This window comes from Canis lupus, chromosome 20 (genome assembly GCF_048164855.1).
Source record: "Canis lupus baileyi chromosome 20, mCanLup2.hap1, whole genome shotgun sequence".
Classification (NCBI taxonomy): Eukaryota; Metazoa; Chordata; class Mammalia; order Carnivora; family Canidae; genus Canis; species Canis lupus.
In genome coordinates this window covers 40345936-40370831 of record NC_132857.1, presented here as the reverse complement: position 1 = coordinate 40370831, position 24896 = coordinate 40345936, and the positions used below count along the sequence as shown (strand labels likewise).

General features: G+C 38.2%; 1 long non-coding RNA gene across 6 annotated transcripts in view; it reads left to right on the top strand.

Annotated features, from left to right (window-relative positions):
• The window catches only part of LOC140611893 (uncharacterized), a 95843-nt gene that overhangs the window by 31807 nt on the left and 39140 nt on the right, over positions 1-24896 (top strand). For all 6 annotated transcript variants that reach the window (XR_012013208.1, XR_012013211.1, XR_012013209.1 and 3 more), the window contains one exon: positions 8946-9074. This is a non-coding gene — a long non-coding RNA (uncharacterized lncRNA). The remainder of the gene's footprint in view (positions 1-8945; positions 9075-24896) is intronic.

The window sequence follows — 24896 nt, the reverse complement described above, 5'->3', positions numbered from 1 at the left end:
CCCAATTCCAGCTCAACTCACATTCCTTTACTCCAGATATTTAACCATACACCAAAATTAGCACGGGAAAAAAATGTAGCTTCTTCCCTGTCCTGGGGTTACTCTGTCTTCCTGAATTGAAAGATTTAGGGGAGGAAATTATATCATAGGCCATGGAATGCCTCAGATGCACTGGAGCCAAATTGTCTCAGTTCAAGATGAGTAGATTTACTTTTTTTTTCTTAAGATTTTATATTAGAGAGAGAGAGAGAGAGAGCACACAGAGAGGAAGGGCAGAGAGAGAGGGAGAAGCAGACTGAGCAGGGAGTCTGATGCAGAGCACAATCCCAGGACCCTGGGATCATGATCTGATCCACCCAGGTGTCCCGTTTTTGTTTTGTTTTGTTTTTTAATCCTAAAAGAAACCTAAAAGGTTTTAGGGGGGAAATGCTATTTACTACCATTTTATAATCAACAATATCAGCTACTCCTAAGAAGCAGGAAAACAGTGATTCCAGACACTGTTGTTTAAAGAAGCAATAAGGGGTATCACCCGTTAGAAAAGAACAAAACTTTGGGCGATTTTAACTGATGTGAAAAAAAAAGGTTACACATGAAAAGAACCAGGCAAAAAGAAGTTAAGTAAACAAAATAGGTGAAACAGCTTCTTCAGTCTTGAACAATTCCAGAGGTAAAGTGGTACTCTATTTGTCCCATCCCCACCTCAGTGGAATAGGGCTGCCTTCCAAAAAGGCAGATAAGTGACCTAAGAATAAAGAAGCAGGTTCAAACTTAAAGTTGTAAGATAATAACAAAGACCTACCTACCTTTCCATAGGACTGAACTAACGGAGGCAAGTGTGGTAAATATTTTATACTAGATTGGTTAACAAAAATCTTGGAACTGACAGAAAAAGAAATCTTGATTCCAGCCCTAAATCCAAAGATACTCCTTTGGACACTAGTTCCTTAAATCTGCCAAACATGAGATTTTTTTTCATTTACAAAATAGAAATGATGGTAAATTATAGTAAACCGTCTGTCTCATAGATAATGGATTAATACACGTGGCACAGTATTAAGCAATCGATAACTTTTATCATTAGCAATCTCATCAGCAACTATAATAAAACAGATTCACAGTAGGGAGTTGGATCATCCAAGCCGCTGGAGAGCCACTCTAGGAATAGCTCCTGAAAACTTCACATAACTCAAAATATTCATAAGACATCCAAATATCTCCCTTAAGAATAAATGCAGTGTCCAAAAAGAAAAAAAGAAAGAAAGAAAGAAATAACAGCCCCAGTACACATAAACCTAGGCCATTGTAATGCATTCCTTACATCAAAGTTACTCTTTAATATATAATAAACAAGTATTAGTGTGGGGGTACTCATTATTTCAACATACATGCTAAAGTAAGACTTTAGTAATATTTTATTGCTGTTTCAAATTTGTTAATTCAAATTAGTGTGAAATTTGACTACACTGTTTTTCCAAAGGCCACTCAAAATCAGAGAGATGCTATTATAAGAAATGAGGCATAGGGAATGTGTTACATGGTTTCAAGATAAAGACTCTAAATAGAGAGGCAAAAAGTAGAAACTGTAAACCCTGAAACATCTTGAATTTAAATGTTTGGAATTTCTTTTACAAGTGTGAGTCTATAAAAAGACACATTTTATCTGCAAAGAAACCTACAAAGGAATGTGAAATGATGACAAACATCCCCCCCCACAACTACCATCACTCCAAAGACATGCTGTGATGAAAACATGCTGTGATGAAAAACACAAAGTGAGTGTGGGGAAAGAGAGTGGATCCTACCAACTACATGGGCAAAAGATAAATTTCTCATAAAGATTTACGATTGTGCCTACAAGATTTGGATTCCTACATTCACATTTCTACCTGATGCAGTCAGATGGAGCCCTATCTGGGACCTGGTTACCAGATTCCACACTTAAAGCCAGGTCTTTGATCCCATACTTATCCAAAGGTCACATGAAGTGGTAAGACTTTATTGCCACAATTCTGATGTGAAAAACTGGAAGATACAGAATTTTAGTTTTGGTTTCTGGTTTTTTATTGGGAGGAGGGATTTCCTTCAGCTTATGATTCAGGAATAAATCTTCAGTTTTTCCTATTTCAGCTTACAAAATAGGATGTAAATATATAATTCACATGGTAGTGAATTATATTCATGGGATAAGATCCTAAAAACTTCACAAAATTCAAATTTTGCATCATTCTAGAAGGATTATTAGCCCAGAGAAATCAATATAATGTAAGAATTGGCATTCTCAGAAAACATAAGCTTATAACATTATACGGTATTTCTTAGAGCGAATTTTTAGGCACTTAAAAAAATAATTCAAAAAATGTACAAAAAAGGTTTATAAGGATAATGTATAGACTTTCTGTATTAACTTCACTCAATTTCCCTGATTGTTAAATGTTACCATGTTATATTTGCCTAAGCTTAGAAATGAGCATGAGTACTATTAACTGAACTCAAGACTTTATTCATATTTCAACCAGTTTTTCCATTAAATATTAGTTTCCATTGCTCCTTTTTTTTATTCCAAAATCCAATCCAATTTTAAGTACTTTTTAGTTTTAGAAGGATTCACATTACAGCTGGCCCTTGAACAACACAGGTTTGAACTGGATGGGTCCACTTATACACAGATTTTTCTTTTTTATTATTATTTTTTTACAGAGTAAGAGAGAGAGAAAGGGAGAGCAGGGAAGGGGGGCTGGGTGCAGAGGGAGAGGGAAAGAGGAATCCCAAGCAGGCTCCACCACACCCAGGCAGAGCCTGATATTGGGCTCGATTCCAGGACCCTGAGATCACAATCTGAGACAAAATCGAGTCAGAGCTCAACCAACAGAGCCACCCAAGTGCCCCTATATGTAAATTTTTAAAAATAAATACAATATGGTATTGGAAATGTATTTTCTCTTACGATTTTCTTATTAACATTTCTCTAGCTTACTTATTGTAGTAATACAGCATATAATACATATTACATGTGAAATCTGTGTTAGTTGACCGTTTATGTTACCAGTAATAAAGCTTCTGGTCAACAGTAGGCTATTATTAAGTTTTAGAGGACTCAATTTATAAGGGGAGTTTTCAACTGCAGGGATTGGAGTCAACAAATACAGTTCAAGAACGAACTGTATTTGAAATTTGTGCACACTAGTAACACTTTTGGGATGTCTGGGTGGCTCAGCCAGTTAAGCATCAGTCTTCTGCTCTAATCATGATCCCAGAGTCCTGGGATCGGCCAGAGTGGGGTTCCCTGCTCACCAGGGAGTCTCCTTCTCCTTCTGCCTCTCTACCCTCTGCTCGTGCTCCCTTCCTCTCTCCCTCAAATAAATAAATAAAATCTTTTTTAAAAACCTAATAACATTTTTGCATCATGCTCTTTCAAATTTGCAAGATTAAAATTGGTATGAAATATAACTTCAGTTTATCCAAAGACTTTTCACAAGGTTTAACCCAAGGATGGCTGAAGACTTGACCTATTGCACTAGCCTAAGTCAGTGTTGTTCATACTGGAATGGCGACAAGAAGGGGGGAATGTGTTGTACTGGGTTTCAGCTGAAATTTTCATTTGAAGAAAATCACTAGTAGAAGATCCAGAGAAAATATTAGAATAATTTAAGGAATACCAAAAACAAGCAAGCAAGGCAAAAATTAGATATGCTCCTGTTACAAGAAACACTCAGAAAATTGTCCAGTCACTATTTTTTATATAAATAGGTTAAACTTTTACTTCAAAGAGCCTCTGAGCAAACTGTGTAGCCACAATATACTGCAAAATATTCCCCATTTGCTTTACTATTATTAAAATATAAAGAGCCCTTAAAAATTAAGAGAAAAATGGACAGAATCAATTTATGGCCAATAAGCATTTGAAAGATGTTCAAACTCATTTTCAAAGAATGCAAATTGAACAGCAATGTACCTTTTTCTAACTTATAAGCCTAGTAATAGTCATGAGGAGAGTGGACGAATGTGTACAGAGCAAGGCACTCGTATACATTGCTAGTGGCACTAAAACTTGAAATAACTTTTTTATGCCAACTTGGCAATATTTGTGTTCAGTTACCTGCTGCTGACTAATAAATCTTTCCAAAATATAGTTTCCTAAATCCACAATAATGTATTTTTCCTCACATTTCTCTGAGTTGGCTACATGGTCCCAATCACTATGTAATGCTGTCCAGGGCTACTCGTGTAGCTGCATTCAGCTGGAATGGTCCAAGCTTCCCTTCTTCTCCATGTGCTCCCCTCATTCAGGACACTAGCCCACAGATCTTCATGTCAGCCAGATGCCAGGAAAGCAAAAAGGGAAGCTGACATAAGAGCCCACTTGCACAGGCTCCTAAGAGCCAATGATACAATATCTCTTTCCAACTCCCATCTTCAGTGATCTTCCATTGGTAGCTTGAAATCAGTCAGGATGACAGAATTTACACCACAGAAACTGGCAAATGCTATAAAGCAGGGCTTAAAAAAAAAAAAAAAACAAAAAAAAAGGTGTCAAAGCTGATTTTCCAGAACACTATTTCCTGAAAGTCATGTAGCTTAATACTTGCTCCATTCTGTTTTTTCAGTTAAATCACAAGACCATCCCAGGGTCCCTATGGAAGGGAAATAGACTCCATCTCTTGATCATAAAAGTGGGAAAGAATCTGTGGTTATATTTAATCCATCATAGTCTGCCCTCTGGTCACAAATTATATCCTTTCTACAAGCAAAAACAAAAGAGAAACAACTCACTACCTCCCAAGATCCCTCAAAATCTTATCCCATGAAAGCCTTATACACAAAGTTCAATATTTCATGATCTGCATCATGTCCAGATATGGGTGCAGTAACTTTGGATCTGGAGAACTGTGAACTGCTTTCTGCCCCTCCCCAACTCCCTCTCACTCTTTCCCCCTCTACCAGGCATGCAACAGTGAGGAAGGAACAGGAAACCTAAAATAGATACACTCATTCAACAACAGGAAGGTAGTAGTCCTGAAATCTACCTTGTACTCATGCTGTTAGATCTTCCTTTCCCAGGACTGGGAGTCCAACTAAGGCTAGGACATTCAAAATGACATCTCATCCTCCTAGAGTTTTCTGGGTGACTTCTCTTCATTTAGAAGTCCAGCCCAAAGTTCTTTATAGTATGGTAGTTGACTTCCAGAGGGGAAAAGTAGAAAGTTCCAGGTTTCTTAAAGGCTAGGCCTGAAACTGGAATAGTATCATCATACCAATCTAACATAGTATCATCATACTTACCTAGTGTTGCCAGATTTCACAAACAAAAAACAGGATGCTGAGTTAAATTTGAGTGTCAGATACATAACAAATCATTTTTAGTATAAGTATATCCCATTTTTTTCTGTGTGTTGACATTCTAATTTTACTGGGCATCTTTTATTTTTTTTTCTGATGATCCTATTTTTATTACATTCTGAAGGTCAAAGTAGGTCATTCAAGGAATAAGATAAGGAGACATCACCTGTTAATGAATGAGTGACTTGCTCATAAAGGGAGGGAGGAAGTTAATGGTGGCCACTTTGCAGACTACTGCACTATAACAAAGACTTGAAAATGTGTATCAGGGATCCCTGGGTGGCGCCGCGGTTTAGAGCCTGCCTTTGGCCCAGGGCGCGATCCTGGAGACCCAGGATCGAATCCCACGTCGGGCTCCCGGTGCATGGAGCCTGCTTCTCCCTCTGCCTATGTCTCTGCCTCTCTCTCTCTCTGTGTGTGACTATCATAAATAAATAAAAATTAAAAAACAAAAAAGAAAATGTGTATCAGTGTTACCGGTAATTCTATTTTTAGGGATTATTCTGAAAATGTGATTAAAGACATACCAAATGTTTAGGAATATGAATTTTGACGGTAGAATTGTATATAATGGTCAAAAATAGGAAACAACATAGATGCAAAGGTAAAAAATAAATATATTTATTGAGCTCCTGATATACTCAAGACATTATGTTGAGCCCTTAGAATATACTAAACAACACAGAAAATCTCTGGTTTCAAGAATCTTAGAGAGTAAAGGGGAAATATTCACATTAAGCAGATAACAATACATTTGAGTAATTGACTGTAAGTGTGCTAATTATTATAAAAGAGAACTATTGAGTACTATGGAATCACCAAGGGATCAATTCTACTGGAGGCTGGTTTAGGAGAAAGGGCTGGAAATAAAGGGAAAGAGGAGGGTAGAGAATATTGGGAAAAGTGAACAGCAGAAGGATTCTAAGTGTATATATTTACATGGAAAGGTGATCATAATAAACAGGTATGAGACGCTTATCAACGCTCAAGTGGAGATGCCAAATTGTATCTATATATGTAGGTTGGGATCCTGAGAAAAGTTAGATATGAATATATATACTGGGAATTATCAGCCTATAATTAATAGTAAAATAAGAAGAATATCAGGGGAGTGGGCTATCATCAAAGCCAAAATAGAGAGTTTCAAGAAGATTGTAGCTGCTTGGAAGAAATGCTAAAACGCTGAGTAGGATGAAGGCAAAAAGTGACCATTACATTTGGTGACATGGAGGTCACTGATGAAATTTCAGACTTAGAGGGGAGGACAAAGATCTAGCTGAAATAGATTGAGAAAAGAAAGTAGGTAACATAATGGGGAAGCCTTCATTTGAGAAATTTTGCCATGAGGGACCAGGAGAATGGGGCAGCAGCTAGAGAGGAAAAAGGGGTCAAATGTAGGTTTGTTGTCTGATGGACAGAAACCCCAAGAGGAAGAAATCAATAATGCAGAAGAGAGTGGTCTATTTGTAGGAGAAAAGTCCTAGAGAAGGCGAAAGAGAATGAGATCCAGAACTCAAGGAAAGGGTTGATTTTAGCTAGGAGCAGGGACATTCCTCCTATAGTAGCAGATGAAAGGTGGAGAGTGGGTCCTGATTCAAGAGGCTGCAGAGATGCAGTGGGAGGAAGAGGAGAAAGTACCTGTTTGCTTTTATTTCACATGAAGCACTGAATCAAGGTCATCTATAAGCAGGAAGGGAAGAAGAGATTAAAAACATATTCCCCAAGTGTTCTTTACATCTCATGTTGATCACACTAATTTGAAATTTATGCACATGTAGACTCTCACTCAATAAACTCTACAGTTTCTCGACATCTCAAACATGAAAAAAGAGCAAAGCAGGAGCCATTATGAATATCAGGAACAATTGTGCACCAATCAAGATGAATTTACTGAAGACTCTTACTTAAAAGTCTTAGAAGAATTTAATAATCATGTATTGAAATTCATCAGTGTCAATTTAGCCATCAGGAAAATTCCTAAGTCATAGAGGGAAGTGCACATTAAAGTATTGATCAGAGTCCTGCATATTAGTTAGAGTTAACAGAGGCTCGATGACGTCTGCTTGGTGACTTTACCAGTGCATCAAATTGCTTATTTCCATGTTAGCAAACAGACTAAAGGAGCAATTGGATGATGCATGTATCATGACCAAAGCAGACTGGACATGAATAGACTCTTGTGAGATCTAGTCAATGCGATAAAATGCAATACGCTGCTATAAATCACATCAACTACCTAAATTGACATTATGATGAGTTGACACTCCTGGGAGTGTTTTTTCAGAAGCTATTAGAAAAAAAATGAAATTTGAGAAGAGCTTTTGGGTCATCAGTGCTCTATATTTAGAATCTTCAAATAATCATAGATTCTAGCACTTTGTCACCAAGAGAGAAATAAAATGGGGTTACCTCCTCTTTTCACTGTTTTTTTTTTTTTTTTTTCTTTTTCATCGCACACACCAGAAGTTTCTGTGACGGGACAAATCTCACTATGAGGCTTAAAAATGGACTTTTCAGATGAGGTTAAAAGTGCATTATGAGGGGATCCCTGGGTGGCGCAGCGGTTTGGCGCCTGTCTTTGGCCCAGGGCGCGATCCTGGAGACCCGGGATCGAGTCCCACATCGGGCTCCAGGTGCATGGAGCCTGCTTCTCCCTCTGCCTATGTCTCTGCCTCTCTCTTTCTCTCTCTGTGACTATCATAAATTAAAAAAAAAGTGCATTATGATAATTAAAACATAATAGTAATATTCACAATGCAATACACATTTTGAAAAGAGCAAATATTTATTGAGCACCTATGTACCAAGCACTGTTCTTTGTTCCTGGGGTATGCATTATCTTATATAATCTTCAAAAGTCCTAAAACATCTTAGGTTCTACTGTTTTCTTCATCTTACAAAAGAGAAAACTGTGGATTGTCAGATACAAGCAGACTCTTACAAATATTGCATACTTGTTCTCTTCCAAGTGTATTGCTGTGTTTAGGGGATTTTGTGCGGCAATAAATGAATGAGGTCCCCAACTCACAACCTCCTGGAGGAAATAGATGGACAGATGACTAGAACTTCAATGTGGCATGTTGTGGGAGAAGATGAATAATTAAGTCTGCTTGGAGCTGGAGCTTGAAGGATGAGCAGCAGTTGGGAGAAAGGTTAGAAAAACAGGTGCAAGCAGTACAATTAGGCAAGGCTCTGGCTGCACAGGAAACAGAGTCCAGCATAGTTTATGGAGGCACTACAAGTTAGAGAATGGTAGGAAATAAAGTTGGAGAAATAGGTAGAAGATTGTGAGGGTCCTGCATGAACACAAAGTTTGGAATGGATTCTGTAAGCACCTTACAGCCTCAGAGACACGGGCACTGAGAGACATGACCAGCCCTGATTTTTAGGAAGATAACTCTAGCACCAGTCTATGATGCTTATTGGATGTGAGAGACTGGAAGCTTGGAGAAAACTGGAGGAAGTGAATGTCCAGGTACAAAAGGATGAGGACCATAAATAAAGTGGAGAATCCACACTTATGATGTGTTTCTGAGCAAAGATACTGAACTTTGATATTTAGTCACCTAAAATCAGAAATTGTTGCCACATATCTATACCTACAGATTGATGCTGGCAATTACCATACCGTGTCACTGGAAGGTTTTATCTAACTGAGCCACTACATCATGACTGCCACTTGGCTGATAGCAATCATGAGATGCTACCCCATCAAAGATGCATTCTGATTTCAGGTATGTTAAAATGTGTGTTTAGAATGGATGCAAAGGGAGCGTTGTATTAAAAACACATCCCATATCCAACCACTTCTTCCTTCTAGTCCTCCACTCTGGTCCATGCCATCAATCATCTCTTTCTCAGATGATGATAGTATAACCTTCTAATAGGTCCCCTTGCTTCTGCCCTTAACATCTCCACCTCCTCTCTCCTAAAGCCATTCTCAACAGGTACATAGAGCCAAAACATGTCATTCCTCTGTATAAGATCCCCAGTGAAGGGAGCCTGGCTGGCTCAATTGCTGGAGCATGTGGTCTCCGGGTACAATTCTTAATCTCTGGGTTGTGAATTTGAGCCCCATGTTGGGTGTAGAGACTACTTTAAAAAAAACAAGATCCCCTGTGGCTTCTCCTCTCACTTAGAGAAAAAACCCAAACCCCCAGACCAGCTACAAGGCCCCACGGGACTGGTTCCTCCTTAGCTCTCACTCTCATAACCCCATCTCCAGCTTCTCTTGCTTTGCTCCCTCCACTGAGATAAATGGCCTCCTCCAATACCACCACACAGTCTTCCAGCCCAGGCAGTTGGTACCTGCTGCTTCCTCTGCACGACCTGCTCTTCTCCCTGGTATCCGCAAGGCTCATTCTGAAGTCTTTGACACAATCACCATTTCATGAGACCTTGTTTGCCTTCCCTTGTCTAAAACTGCTATCTCATTCCCATCCCCAAACTCTCATCTATTCCCTATCTGCCCCTCTGCTTTATTTATTTAGTAAGTTAGCACTTACCACTATGTAATATAGCAACTATTGTACATGCTCATCCCCTTAACGAGAAGGTGATTGAAGAGTCCAGCTCTTGTTTCAAAACCACGGGTGATTTTTCAGGCCTGGCCAAAGGCTCCAACCTGGCAGGCTCACTGGGAAAAGTTGCTATATCTACAGCAGACTTGATTCACAACCAGTGCATTGGGGGTCTCTGAAGGGAGGTGCCATCAGGGACCCAGAGACCCTGGCCAGACATGCTCTTTCACAGATCTGCACTACTAGTCCGGGGTCTTCATTCTTGAATTTCTCTTTATTAAGAACATGGGCACAGAGCTTCAAGGGGTTTCTGCTGAGTCCCCCTGATGGGGGGGGGGGGGTAAGGGAGGGTGAAACTTGAAGACACTTTTCCCCTCTCTGACTCAATACCTAGTATTGTTTCACTCCTCCTTCCCCTACCTAACCATCTTCTCCCCATCCCCCTGCTCTCACCTCAATCCCAGAATCCATTAACCTGCTAAAGACCCTAAATGGTATGCCATTTAGTGAGGGAAAGGAAACAGGAGTGAGTCTGTATTTTCTCTAGCTTTAGGTTCTTGCTTACTCTATTACAGTAAGGGATTTAAAGACTTAACTCTGATTTTTGGCTTGTTGCTTTAAAAAGCTAGACTGACCTTTCTTTCTCTCCCAGCTCAACAGAGCTCCCAACAGTATCACAAGGGCAAGGGTTTAGCCTTCGTTTTTCTCTTTTTTGTTTTTAATACACCTTATTTTTCAGAGCAGTTTTAGGTTCATAGCAAAATTGAGCCTCCACTCATGTGAGCCTTCCCCTTTGTCAATATTCCTCACCAGTGGAGCCCATAGTTTCCCTTAGGGTTCACTCTTGGTGTTGTTCATTCTATGCATTTGGACAAGTTTATAATGACATGTATTCACCACTGTAGTAGCATAGAGTAGTTTCACTGCCCTAAAAATCCTCTATGCTGAGCCTATTTGTCCCTTCCTCCTCTCAGCCCTTGGCAATAAGAGAACTTTTTTTTTTTTTTTTTTGAGAACTTTTTATTGTTCCATAGTTTTGCCTTTTCCAGAATGTCAAATCGTTAGAATCATATAGAACATAGACTTTTCAGATCATCTTCTTTCAAGTAGTAATATGTATTTAAGGTTTCTCCCTTTTCATGGTTTGGAAGTTCATTTCTTTGCAGTGCTGAATAATATTCTATTGTCTGGATGTACCACAGTTTATTTATCTATTAACCTTCTGAAGGATCCTGGTTGCTCTAAGTTTTGACAATTATGAATAAAGCTGCCAAAAAACGTGCAGGTTTTTGTGTAGACATAAATTTTCAATTCCTTTGAGTAAATACCAAGGAGCATGGTTGCTGGATCAAATGGTAAGTGTATATTTAATTTTATAAGAAACCACCAAACTGTCTTCCAAAGTGACTACAATTTTTGCATTCCCACCAGCAATAAATATTGCTCCACATCCTCACCTGCATTTGGTGTTGCCAGTGTTCCAAATTTTGGCCATTCTAATAGGTATGCAGTGATATCTTCTTATTTTAATTTGTATTTCCCTGATGACATACAATGTGAAGCATCTTTTTTTTTTTTTTAAGATTTTATTTATTTATTCATGAGAGACACATAAAGAGAGGCAGAGACACAAGCAGAGGGAAGAGAAGCAGGCTCCAAGCAGGGAGCCCGAAGTGGGACTTGATCCTGGGAATCGGGAACCACGCCCTGAGCCAAAGGCAGATTCTCAACATGGAGCCACCCAGGCGTCCCAAAAGCATCTTTTCATATGCTTATTTGCCATCTGTAAATATTCTTTACTGAGGTATCTCCTAAGGCTAATTTATTCATCAACTTGTTTGTTTTCTTATTGTTGAATTGGACGAGTTCTTTGTGTATTTTGGACAAAATGTCAGATGTGTCTTTTACAAAATTTTCTCTCAGTCTGTGGCTTGTCTTTTCTTTTCCTTAACAGTGTCTGTCACAAAGCAGAGGTTTTAAATTTTAATGAAGTCCAGCTTATCAATTATTTCTTTCATGGATCATCTTTTGGTGTCACATTTAAAAATTCATCACCAAGATTTTCTCTTATATTATCTTGTAGAGTTTTATAGTTTCACATTTTACATTTAGATCTGTAATCTGTTTTGAGTTAATTTTTGTAAAGGGTATAAGTTCTGTGTCTGATTCATTGTTTTCCATGTGGATGTCCAGTTGTTCCAGCACCCTTGTGAAAAGATTGCCTTTTGTCTATCATATTGTCTCTGTTCCTTTGTCAGAGAAAAGTGGACTATACTTTTTGTGGATCTACTTCTGGCCCCTCTATTCTATTTCATTCATCTAATTGTTCTTTCACCTATACTGCCTATAGGAAACCTTGAATATAGGTAATGTCAGTCCTGCACTTAGGCTCTAAGTGCAGGACTTTGGCTGGGTCTTTTGCTTTCTATGTAAACCTTAGAATCAGTTTTCTGATACTCCTAAAACATCTTGCTGGGATTTTGCTGCAATTGCACCAAATCTATAGGTCAAGGTGGAATGAACTGACATCTTGACAATACTGTCTTCCTATCCATGAACATAGAATATTTTTCCATTAATTAAATTCTTTGATTTAATTCATCAGAATCTTTAATCTCCCTCATATAGCCATATATATATTTATATAGTTATATATAGTTATATATATATATGTGTGTGTGTGTATATATATATAGTTATATATATATATATATATATATATAGTTAAATTTATACCTAAGTATTTGCTTTTGGAGGACGTTAATGTAAATTGAAATGTTTTAATTTTAATTTCCATTTGTTTATTGCTGGCATATAGGAAAGTGATTGACTTTGGTATATTAACCTTGAATCCTGTGATCTTCCTATCATTGCTTATTAGTTCTTGAAGTTTTTTAGCCAATTCTTTCAAATTTTCTACATAAATAATCATATCATTTGTGGACATAGAAAGCTTTATTTCTTCCTTCCCAAATTATATATCTTTGTTTTCCCTTGTCTTATTGTGTTAGCTAGGACTTTCAATATGATATTGAAAAGTAATGGTCAAAGGGAACATCCTTGCCTTGTTCGTGATCTTGGAGAGAAAGTTTCAAGTTTCTCACTATCAAGTATGATGTTAGCTGAGGTTTTTTGTTAATGTTCATAATCAAGTTGAGGCAATTTCCCTCTATTTCTAGATTGTTGAGAATTTTGTTTCTAATGAATCAATGTTGATTTTGTCTAATGCTTTTTCTGTATCTATTAATATAACCATGTGATTTTTGTCCATTAGCTTGCTAATGTGGTGACCATTTTGTTCATTGTTTGTTTGTTTTCCTGCTGTATCTCCAACAATTAGAAAAATACCTGGCATATATTAGGTGTTCAGTAAATTTTTAAAATTTTTAAAATAAATTAATAAGAATCTACTAAATTCTTGGAATAAAATAGATTCATGGAATAAAGGTAGATTGTTGGAATAAAAGTACTCTTCATTTAAAAATTTTACTACAGGTCATTAAGTTGAAGTGTTATGCCAAAAGAATCATTATAATAGATTAAGGTTTCAGATTAACTCAGGTACTTTTATTGCCCATGACCTTTTTCTGCTTTAAACCATAGAATTATAGCTAACAAAGTTAATATTATGTAAGTAAAAAAACCACAGAATATATAACAAACATTTTGTTTGGGGCAGAAAACAGGGAGAAACACTGCAAATTGACATTTAAAAAGAGAAGGAATGAGATCCTATGTCATAGATCCCGGTATTCTATTTGTTTTTAGTTCACCATCTGAAAGTCCTATACAGATGGAAACCAAATCCTACTGTCTCGTGTGCAGGTGGCTTTTCCTTAAGGATTTCAAAATATCAACAGAGAAATGGAAAGCAAACTAGGGAAGAATTCTAGGAAAACTAGGGATATTTGGAATGTTATAAAATTTCAACCAATTGTTAATCGTTGTTATAGTTAAAGAGTTTTGTTTTCATGGTACTCTTGTACTCTCTATATAAGAGGGAGGAAACAAATACTGATTAAAGCCATCCATCTCTTATAAGAGGTTTCTGAGCTGTCCCAAGGCTCAGGCTGTCTTGGTCCAGAAGAATTCAACTTCGGGGGAAATTCTTGAAGGACCCTTACTTATTAACCTCCAGGCTACTACAAACTGAGGACTCCAGGATTGATGTGCCCCAAAAGAGGCCTTTGTATACTATTGATATATGAATCCCAGACATCCCCTTCCTCTAGAAGCAGCTTCTTCCTGCCTTTTTCTGAGCAAGAACAGAATGGTAAGAGAACATCTGACAAGACCTCTATTAGTCTACATTCTGGGTCACTGACTAAATCAACAATGGCTACAATTACCTTACATCTTCTGTCTCCCTTGAAATGTGTCCCAATAATTTTAAGCCACCTTGAGGCACCTAAAGTTTTCCCCAGTAGGGTTCATCAACCAGTCGGTATTCTAGGACTTTTCTTAATCCCTCACTGCACCTTATAAATTTTTGGCTTAGTATTCATAACGCTTGCTACCAAGCTGAAAAACTAAATCACAAGAATGGATGGACAAGAATGGTTTAGTATATTGCCTCTTCCCAGTAACAATATTGCCTCTCTATTCCTACCAGGTCCAAATGCAACCAACTAAGGTTGTAAGGATGAACAATAGGCATCTTCTGCTTTCTAATATCTAGCATATAGCTGACATCCCCAATCCTTTCTTGATGACTTGCCATTGGAGGAATGATTGCATTACATGTTTGGATTGACCAATGAGTGAGGGGTCAAGGGCCAAGTTAATTGAATCCTACTAGTTCTGCAAGAATTCTTAATGTCACCCTGCCTAGAAGTGGGGTGGAGTTGCTGGGTGAAGGACTTTTTTTTGCTTATCATTTCACTGTATATCTCCTTTGCCAGAGGTAAAATCCATGATACTTGTGCTATTGTCAGAAGATTAACTTATCTCAGAAGTAACAGAAAAGGAGATAATCAGGGGACCTAAATCTATCCATCTTGTACCTAGAAACTTAGCTCACCTTATGTGTTATATTTTTTGATTTCTCTTTGATTAGATTTGCTCAGAAGAAGACAGCTTGAATAGATATTTCTCTAAAACAGATATACAAATGGCCAAAAGCATGTGAAGGGATGCTCAAAACCATTAGTTATCAGGGAAATGCAAATTAAAACCATAATGAGGTACCACTTTATACTCTAGGATTCCTAAAATAAAAAATAAGAAAATAACCAGAGTTATTTTGAGAGTGAAGAAATCAGACCCCTTATACACTGCTTGATAATAATGTAATATGATGCAGCCACTTTGAAAAATAAGTCTGGAAGTTCCTCAAAAGTTTAAACATTGAATTATTATATGACCAGAAATTCTACTTAGAAGTGTGTATTCAAAAGGATTGAATACACACAAAAACCTTTACATGAATGTTCACAGCACCATTATTCATAATAGTCAAAAAGTGAAAACAAATGAAATATCTATCAATGGATGTGAATAGATAGACAAAATGTAACAATGCATACAATGAAATACAGTTCAGCTATGAAAAGGAATGAAATACTAATAAATGAATAAAACTTGAAAACTTATGCTAATTGGAAGAAGCCAGACTCAAAAAGACTTCATATTGTATGATTCCATTTATATGAAATGTCCAGAACAGGCAAATCCACAGAAACAGAATACAGATTACTGGTTGCCAGGGGCTGGGTTGGGGGAGGAGTGGGGAGTGACTGTTCATAGGTATAGAGTTTTTTTGTGGGGGTGGGGTGATGAAAATATTCTAATCTTAGATTGTAATAATGGTTGCAAAAGTGTGAATATATTGAAACTTGATTTGTATTTCTTAAATGAGTAAATTGTACAGTATATGAATTATGTCTTAGGAAAGCCATTTACAAATTAAAAAGAAAGCTGCTTATGTAAATATTAGATTGCTGAGAATGTTATTATTTACCACAGAAACCCATGAAAACCTTAAAGAGCAAAAGGCGACCTGCATGGTGTGTAGGGGCAGACTCCTAACATCAAGAATGAACCTCTTAGTTTTGTGGCAGCAGTTAGGACATGAAAATACCTTTGAGAGAAGACCCCAACCCTCTCTGAGCCATGAATAGATATGGTCTCCCTGTGTCCTTTTAAGGCAAACCTGGAGCCAATGAGCTGAATTTGCATAGCCACAGCATTTCCCTTATGGTAGACCTCTAAATTCTCCAAATTAGGGATTGCAATCTTTCAGAATTTGGGACTACGTACAGTGATCAGCTTGTTCTGGTTTTTATAGATTTTAACACTGAAATCCTCATGTCAACCTAGTCAGTGCCAGGTAAATTAGGACCACCATCTAGAGCAAATGGCCCATGGAAAGCGGCTATCTGTATTAATTCTTATAATAAACAGGGGCAAGAAAATGTTATAATCTCTTTTGCTACAGAAAATGGACTCCCTTCTTTTTCCCTGGAGTCCTGGGGCTCACTGCTGCCCTTACCCACCTTGAGAGAATGGCCAAAGCACAGAAATGATCCAAGACAGCAAATCATAGTTCAGGTTTAAAAGCACCAGAAACCACTGGTAGGATTCTGTGTCACTCACATATCAGAGCCATGCTAGAAATCCACAGGGAAATTTGTAGTATAAATAGAATGCTTGCCAACAAGCAGAAACCAAATATACCACAAATTCTAACCTGAAATCAAAACTATTGATAGAAGGTATTCTAATGAAGGAGACTTCCAAGCTGCTGTTTTCTGGCTAAAAATTTCCCAGAAGCTAATCAGAGCTCTGTGAAGCATCCTTTTAACAGAATTTATGAATGCTACCTAAACCCAAATCTGACCTACAGAATGAGGCAATATAACATTAAATGATTGCCATTTTATCTATCAAAATTAATCTATTTATATTCTCCAGGAAATAAACATCCATTCATAATCAGCAACCAGCACTTAATAAAACATATAGTTTCTTTTACAATGAGAAACATTAATGTTTTGAGTTTGTGAAGCCTCAGAAGAAAAAACCTAGTGGTCTGAAAATAGGTACAAAACAACCTTTTTTGGGGAACTTTATTCAGACCCCCACGTACTAAACAAGAAAACTGTAAAGGAAATGAACAAAGAGTAGAAAAGTTTTACACAAAAGAAAGAGTAAGTTTCAAGAGCAATAGCAATGATGTAGGCCTACCCTGACAGTTTCTTAGCTTCAGTGTAGTTCATCCAAGTGATGTCTTAGGATCAGTTGAAGCAGACTGTTTTACAAAAATAAACTAATAAGAAAAACTTTTCTCCACTATTCATGCAAAGAAGATAATTACAATTGAAGATGTAATGCCAGAGTCTTCCTTTTCCTTTTCACATGATGACCTCGTGGTTTCTTAGTTGTTACACATAAAAAAGGCATCTGACCAAAAATGACTCAATTTGTTAAATGGTTTACAAATTTGTTAAAAGGAGGAGAAACACTCCCCCTTTTTTCTTTCTTTTTTCCTCTTCCTTCCTATTTATTTATCTATTAATCTATATCTACCATCTTGACTTTCTACAAGCGTGTGTGTGTGTGTGTGTGTGTGTGTGTGTGTGTGTGTTTGAATGTGCTTTACAACTTGGCAGATACCAACGTCATTCTGTTGTTTTGGAAGTCAAACACATGTTTGTTACTCAATTGATAAATCCCACATGACAATCATAGGATTAGTTGGTTGTTTTTTCCAAGGTGTCACTACATCATTGCTTCTTTTCCCCTAGCTTAAAACTGCTCAGTTTCAGTCTTGCCCATTTCCTCAGTAAGACACTTCTTTGCCAGAAACTAAGGCAAAATCCATATTACTCCTATAATGAAATCTACAATAAAATCCCAGATTTAAATGAATAGTTTTAAACATCATTCATTTGGTAAATGAGGAAGGAGGCCACTGAGGAAGGCAAATGGAGTAAAATGAGCTTCTATCATCAGCTACTATAATTTTTGAGGCTGATATGCCTGTAATCAGACCTGGAGCCCTTTGTCTAAATTAAGTAAAAATAATAGGACTGTCTTCCACATTCTTCTATCTAGGTTGTCCCTTAGGACTTTTTTTCCTTCAGATCTGGTCTTGGAGCTCAGGTGAACCTATTATCACCCAGATATGGTCTTATTTGACTTAGCATCTCACAATCCCCGGAAGTATAGGATCCTGCTTTCCCTGAAGATAGATGGTCTTGCACTCTCTCTGTCCCAGGACAGATGCCACATTGCACAAATCTAGTATCTACAATGCTGGTCATTTTTAAAATGAATTTGAGGTAAAAGAAGACTCTGTTAAGTCCCTTTTTAGCGTTTGCTCTTGGGATTTATTGGATTAACATCTCATTATTTCAACTGTGAGTTTTTCCATCCTGGGGAAAGAAGTTCCTCTCCTCAGGACAGGGAAGTGTGGGAACGCTTCCCTTGGAGATGTGCCTTATCTCTGTGGTGAATAGAGGAAGGAACTGAACATGCTCAGTTTAGCCCCTGTGCTTTATGGTTCTCTACCTCTTGTCGAGAATTTCTCACTCAGTTTCTCCATGAAGTGAGCTTTCTACATCAGGATCTGGCCTTGTAATGGGCAGGCTGAAATTTGGGATGGGTAGGGTCAATTCTGAGAGAAAGTTATTAAAGAACCCATTTGTGGCTGTTATCTGTGTCTGTTCTCCAAACTGTCCCTCGGAGTCAGAAGACTGGGTATTTTGTTCTCAAATTGATTCTTGTGTTCATTTTCAGCTGCTTTTGAACTCAGAGAGTGGACAGGAAATTATCACTTCTTCTATAGACACAAATAAGCCCCACATCCTAGCGGTTGAAACAACAAAGGTTTATTTCTTGTTCATGTTATACATTCACTGGGGCTCTGGTCATTGGCTTTGACTACGCACCCGAATATATACAGTTTATAAAGACTGGTTCAAATTTTAGCACCTCTGGGTAGGACTTTGTTAATAAACAGAACCAGAAAAAAATATTCACATTTGAAACTTAGGATGTAATTATAAAGATTGTGCCAAAGTGGTATTTTCAAACATAATTTTCTATGGGGGAACCATATTTATAATAAATAACAAAGAGAAATATCATCTACAACTGAATAGGCCTTTTTATATCCCTTGAATTGCTGAGAATTATTTTCGGGAATACTTAATTCAGAGCTTTTCTTTCAGGGTGTTGGCACTTTCCCCTTTTGGATATGAGTTATACTAAACCGACCTCTATTATTTCTGGATTACATGTCAGCAATGGAAAATGAATTGAGTGCTTTGAGGAGAAAAAAATCATTACCAGAAAGATGAATAGACTGATTGTACTGGGTTACTAAAAGTAGTGGCTCTGGAAAGATCATTGGTTTGATTTTTCTGGGAAACATATCTTCTTGGATACTCTTCAGAGTTATGATAAATTCCTCCAGCAGCAGGTGGGAGGTAAGTCTATTGATCTCACACTTTCTCCTGGCCCACTGACTTCAAAGACAGGCCTTTCTTTGCTATGTGGTATTCAAATATAGAAACTGCTTTGGGCTCTCAGATTTCGCGTATTTGGAAAAGAGTCAACAGCTAGCCAAATTTACATATTTATTGCTTTTGCCATAGGAAGGAAAGACCTGTTTTGACAGATATGTATTATGTGCCAATGATAGAGCCATGATCAAGACTGATGTAAGCTCCTTGCCTAATAGAGTTCTCAGTCTTGGGGACAGGAGATGGGTCTACATGGGTAAATAGCCTATAGTTTCGTGTGAGAAATACCATAACAAGAACACATAGGGTAGTATGGGAATCTTATAACAGAGGAGATGAGGGAAGACTTCCGGAAAGAAACGGCTTGTAATTGTGACCTCAGTAGCACTTGGTCTTAACCAGAAGAAGATGAATGAGCAAAGGCCCTGAGGTTGGAGAGAACATGACATATTTAAAGGATTGAGTAGAAAGTAATTGCACAGATAAGGGAGAGAAACAAAAAGTGGCAAACAAATGCAAGGTCATGGACAGTCTAGCAAAATGTGTTAGGAAGTGTGGCCTGTATCTCCATGGACAGTGTGGATGAATAGTTTTTTTAGCAGGCAAGTTTGCACATAGTTCCTACAGATGAAGACAGCCTCCTCATCTTTCTGTCTGAGGTCATTCTTTGGCCACTACAGTAAGCTTGGCCATAGCACACATACAGTCAGGCATGCAATTCCAGGGAGTTAATGTCCAGGGAGTGACCTTCAACAGTAGGGGTTGGGAACTGAAGAATGAGTACTTCAGCTTTCCTATCCCTCTATACATTAGTTCTGAGGTGTCTTCCATCCAGTGTCTCAGAGGGTCCCCAAGGAGACTGAGCCCCAGTGGCCAACAGGGATAACCTGCTCATTAACACACTGCCTATTGGCTTTCCTCCATTCTCTGCCTTATTTCCCACACCCTTAGAATGCCTCCTGGGGTCACCTCCCTCCAAAATAAACTGCATGCTCCCAAATCAGAGTGCCAGAGCCTAAGATAAAAGTGACTGTGGGGATATCTGGGTGGTTCAGTGGTTTAGCGCCTGCCTTTAGCCCAGAGCATGTTCCTGGAGTCCTGGAATCCAGTCCCACATCAGGCTCCCTGCATGGAGCCTGCTTCTCCCTCTCCCTCTGCCTATGTCTCTGCCTCTCCCTGTGTATCTCTCATGAATAAATAAATAAAATCTTAAAAAAAAAAAAAGTGACTGTGAAACCACCATGTACAGCTTCCAGAGGTCTAGTGCTCAGGAGTAAAGGTTGTGTGTTGGGCATCATCAGTATATGCTTTCTCAATGAGCTTTTGGATGTAGATGATTTTTAAATGAGTATGCAGAAGAAGACGAGGATCCATCATAACAAATATCATCTAGGAAAACGCCAGAAAAACTGTTGGCCTCAAAAAAACTGGTAAGAAAGAGCTAGAGGGGTGGGAGGAGAAGCAGTGGAATGTGGGACCAGAGAAGCTAAACATGGGTGCAAGTATCTCAGGACAGTGGGGTTCTCAGGGGTCTGTAGAGACAAGCTGAAACAACGGTCACTGGACTTAGCTGTTGAGAGGTAACTGGTGACCTGCGGGGTACAATTTCAGTAGACCATGGAGAGAAAGTCAGGCATCATGGACTAAGTCATGAATGAGAAGTAAGAAAGTCCTGTCAGAGAACTTTCGAGAAGGGTTTCAGAAACCCTTTCAAGAAGTTAAGCTATGAAAGGAGAGAGAATAGGAAAGCAGTAGTTCCCATGGGTACAGTATCTTCAAATTTCTCCCTGACCTCTTTTTCTGCCTCTCTCCTCCACTTGAAGGAATTTTTTGTCATTCTCTGGCTTACCCAGAGAATTCAGGACCATCATCATATCTTAAAGTCAACTCATCGACAACCTTACTTCCGTCTGCAGCCTTAATTCCCCTTTGCCAGGTAGTCTAATATATTCATGGGTTCTGGGGCTGTAAGGATTCTTTTTTTCATCCATAGCTACACGTTAATACTGTTATCATTGTGTTGTGTCAAATTCTTCTAAGACCCACCTTCGCAATTTGTGTGATATCCTTGTACATAATACATCATCCCATGATAATATATATTTGGCCTGAAAGCCATGGTGATGATTTTTATTTTTTATTCATAATTTATGTAGGAAATGCAAGACTTAAACTTTCAAGCCAAATAGTAAATATATTGTACGGCAGAAAATAAATATTCATAAGACTTTCCCCCAGTCTTCCTAAAATCAACAACAGAACAGCTGAAAGGTGAGGAAGCAATAAATATGAAACACCAATGGAAGCAGTGGCTGTCCAAAGGCTCCCAGAGCATACAGTTGATCTTTACTAATGGTTCTTCTCCAGACCAAGCCCAGCTCCTGACGTTCTTTATTGGCCCTACCCCATAAATCCTTAATGAGCCTTATTCCACTCTGATCTGGGAGAAAAGGGAGAGGAAAGGCAGGGAAACAGAAATATGGGTGTCATGAACGTGCGTAAGGTACCTGGAGTATGAAAAGAAGGACCTCACCCACACACCCAAACAACCACTAGTATAAGGTGGCCAACTCCCACAGAGGCCACAACCCAGGCTCTGTGTGGGAAAAGGTGTTACCTGAAAGCTGCTGAATGGATCCAGCTGCCCCTAGCCTGAAGTATACTTCTTAGATCATCAGTTTCTAAAAAGTCAAAGTCACTAGTATCTCTGCAATGATTAATTTACCAGATTGATTGACAGATCAGCAAAGGCCACAAGGGAATGGGATACCAGCCAGGCAGGGAAGCAGGTGGAGTTGCCCAGAGAATGTTGTAGGTCACCCTAAGCAGAGTAAAGAGCACCAAAGGGATTTAAACACCTTCCTAGAACTTCCCACCCCTTCATGTTCACACACGCGAAAATGACTTAGCATGATGAAAATGGTTCCTACTCCCTGAATACACATTAAGATTCAGACCTGGCCCTAGGTGCATTACATATATTTTCCATTTTAATCTTCTGACAGTTCAAGGAGTCATTCTTAGCACCTACAACTAACAGAAAGGAAACTAAAGCCACATAAGTTCAGCTACTAACTTAAAGTCACACAGCTGATACATTTTAGAGTTAGGATTCAAGACTTCTAACTCCAGAGCCCTCCCTTTCAACCTCAAAAAGTTCCTTCCACAGCCTCCTCTTCAGGATGATTTCTTCCCCCCCCCCCCCCCCCCATGGAAGAATGATTCAAACATCGGCCCATCTTGCTTTATACAAGTGGCTTCTTCTAGCGTTATTTGGGATGAAGTCTGAGGTAAATGTGTGAAATAAGTAGGACATGAAAAAGATACCAGCAGGGGAAATAAAAAAAAAATGATAGGTCGGTATTTTGCTCTATCTACATCTCCAAGAAGATAATAACTTTTGATTGCTTAGGTGAGATGTGGGGAGGTTGTATAATAGTTCCTATCAAAACGTACTTATTTAGTAGCATCACCAGGAACAAAGATGGCCCCTGGTATTCACACTTTCTCTTCAGGAAGGCTTGTTTGACTTGATTTTCCTTGCAAAGCTGCTCTGGGGAAAGGAACTTGCACTAGCATTGCTTTTCTAGATCTGACACTCTGAGAATCCCTGGGTCATTATTTTTTGTGCCATCCTCATATCAGCATCTATGATGTGCTGTGACAGTGAATTGTAAAAGGATATTACTGCATGTGTTGTGACCGTCCACCAGTGTCTACTTGGCTGGCTCATTCACAGGGGATGACAATTAACTGTATGCAGCCGCTACGCTTCTATAAACATAGGGCTAGAATTACTCCCTAACTCCCTCTGAGAGTCATGGAGAGGGTTATCATGGGAAGGGGACAGGATAATGAGGGCCACAAAATCAAATCACCATCAAAACCTCGATGACCTTTGGTATAGAAGGAAAATTTAAATTCAAAAATTATAAACTCTACTTTGGGACTATTCTCTTGCAAAAGCCCCCACGCTTTAGAGTGTTTTTGTTTTCCAACATTTTAAACTCTATTTAAAAAATGATTATACAGTACATTTTTAAATTGTTTTCCTATGAATTTTAACACATGGATAGATATTCACAACTACCACCATGATTCGATTAGAGAACAATTCCATCATCCCCTATAACTCTATCTTGTTATCCCTGTAGAGTCACTCATGCCTCGCCCTTGAAAACCACTGATCTGTTCTTCCTCCCTACAGTGGTATTTTTGAGAATGTCATGTAAATGGAATCTTACAGCATGTAACCTCTTGAGACTGGCTTCTTTCAATTAGGGCCATGTCTTTATGACTCATCCAGTTCTTGTATGCATCAATACTTCCTTTTTTCAATTGCTGAGTAGTATTCCATGGTATGGATGTGTCATTACCATTAACTTCTTGAAAGTTAACTTATTTTTTAATTGAGATTTAATTCACATACCAATAAAATTAATCACTTTAAGTTTTGCAAAAAAGAGAAATGCGTTCTATGATAATCTTCACCCCATACAAAGATAACCTTTAAGCTGGAAACAGATTTTTGAACATGCCATATTTGTCCAATTTTCTTTGGTTTCCTGTCCCATTGTTCCTCTGCCTTTGGGGGGAAAAAGTACACTATTTCTATATTTGGAGTATTGTTCGGTACAAGATCCTTCTCCATCTGCTTGTACTCATGTTATTAACAAATGTTCACTCCTTTCAACAATTTCAGATTAGCTCTCCAACACTACATTTTCTTTTATCTTTGATTTTTTTTGATAGGTAATGCCTGAATATTTCACAAAACACAAAAAAACAAAATGGCATACCAATGTTAGAAAGTCTATCTCATTCTCTGTCTCTAAGCAATGCAGTCCTCTCTTTAGAGCCAACAATTTTCTCAACTTTCTTAAGCATATTGCAAAGCCTTTCTATCATTTATAAATGCATATAAATGTATGCATTATAAATGTACGCATATATGATTATATTTTAAAATATGTATGTAAACATATAGAAGTATAAAAATATATGTGCTATACACACAAAATACAAATAGAAGCATATAAAATCAATACACATACATACGCACATACATTTGCCCCACATGCAGGGGGCATAGTCTGCCCAATTTTCTAAACTTTATTCTCTCAACTCCCCTTCTTCTCTTGAGCTTCTTTCCAAAAAGTACCTATAGAACAGTCTATTATGTTCATTTTACTCTGCGGCATGAGTATATCAGTTTACCTAAGCATTCCATTACTGATAGGCACATATGCTCTATTAAAACCTTTCTCTTGGGATCCCTGGGTGGCGCAGTGGTTTGGCGCGGGCCTTTGGCCCAGGGCGTGATCCTCGAGACCCGGGATCGAATCCCACGTCGGGCTCCCGGTGCATGGAGCCTGCTTCTCCCTCTGCCTGTGTCTCTGCCTCTCTCTCTCTCTGTTACTATCATAAATAATAAAAATTATCATAAATAAATGAAAATTAAAAATTAAAAAAATGTTAAAAAAACCTTTCTCTTGTAATGAATACCTACAACGAATATACCATTTTATTTGAATCATTTCACACATATGGAACCATCTATGTAGGATAA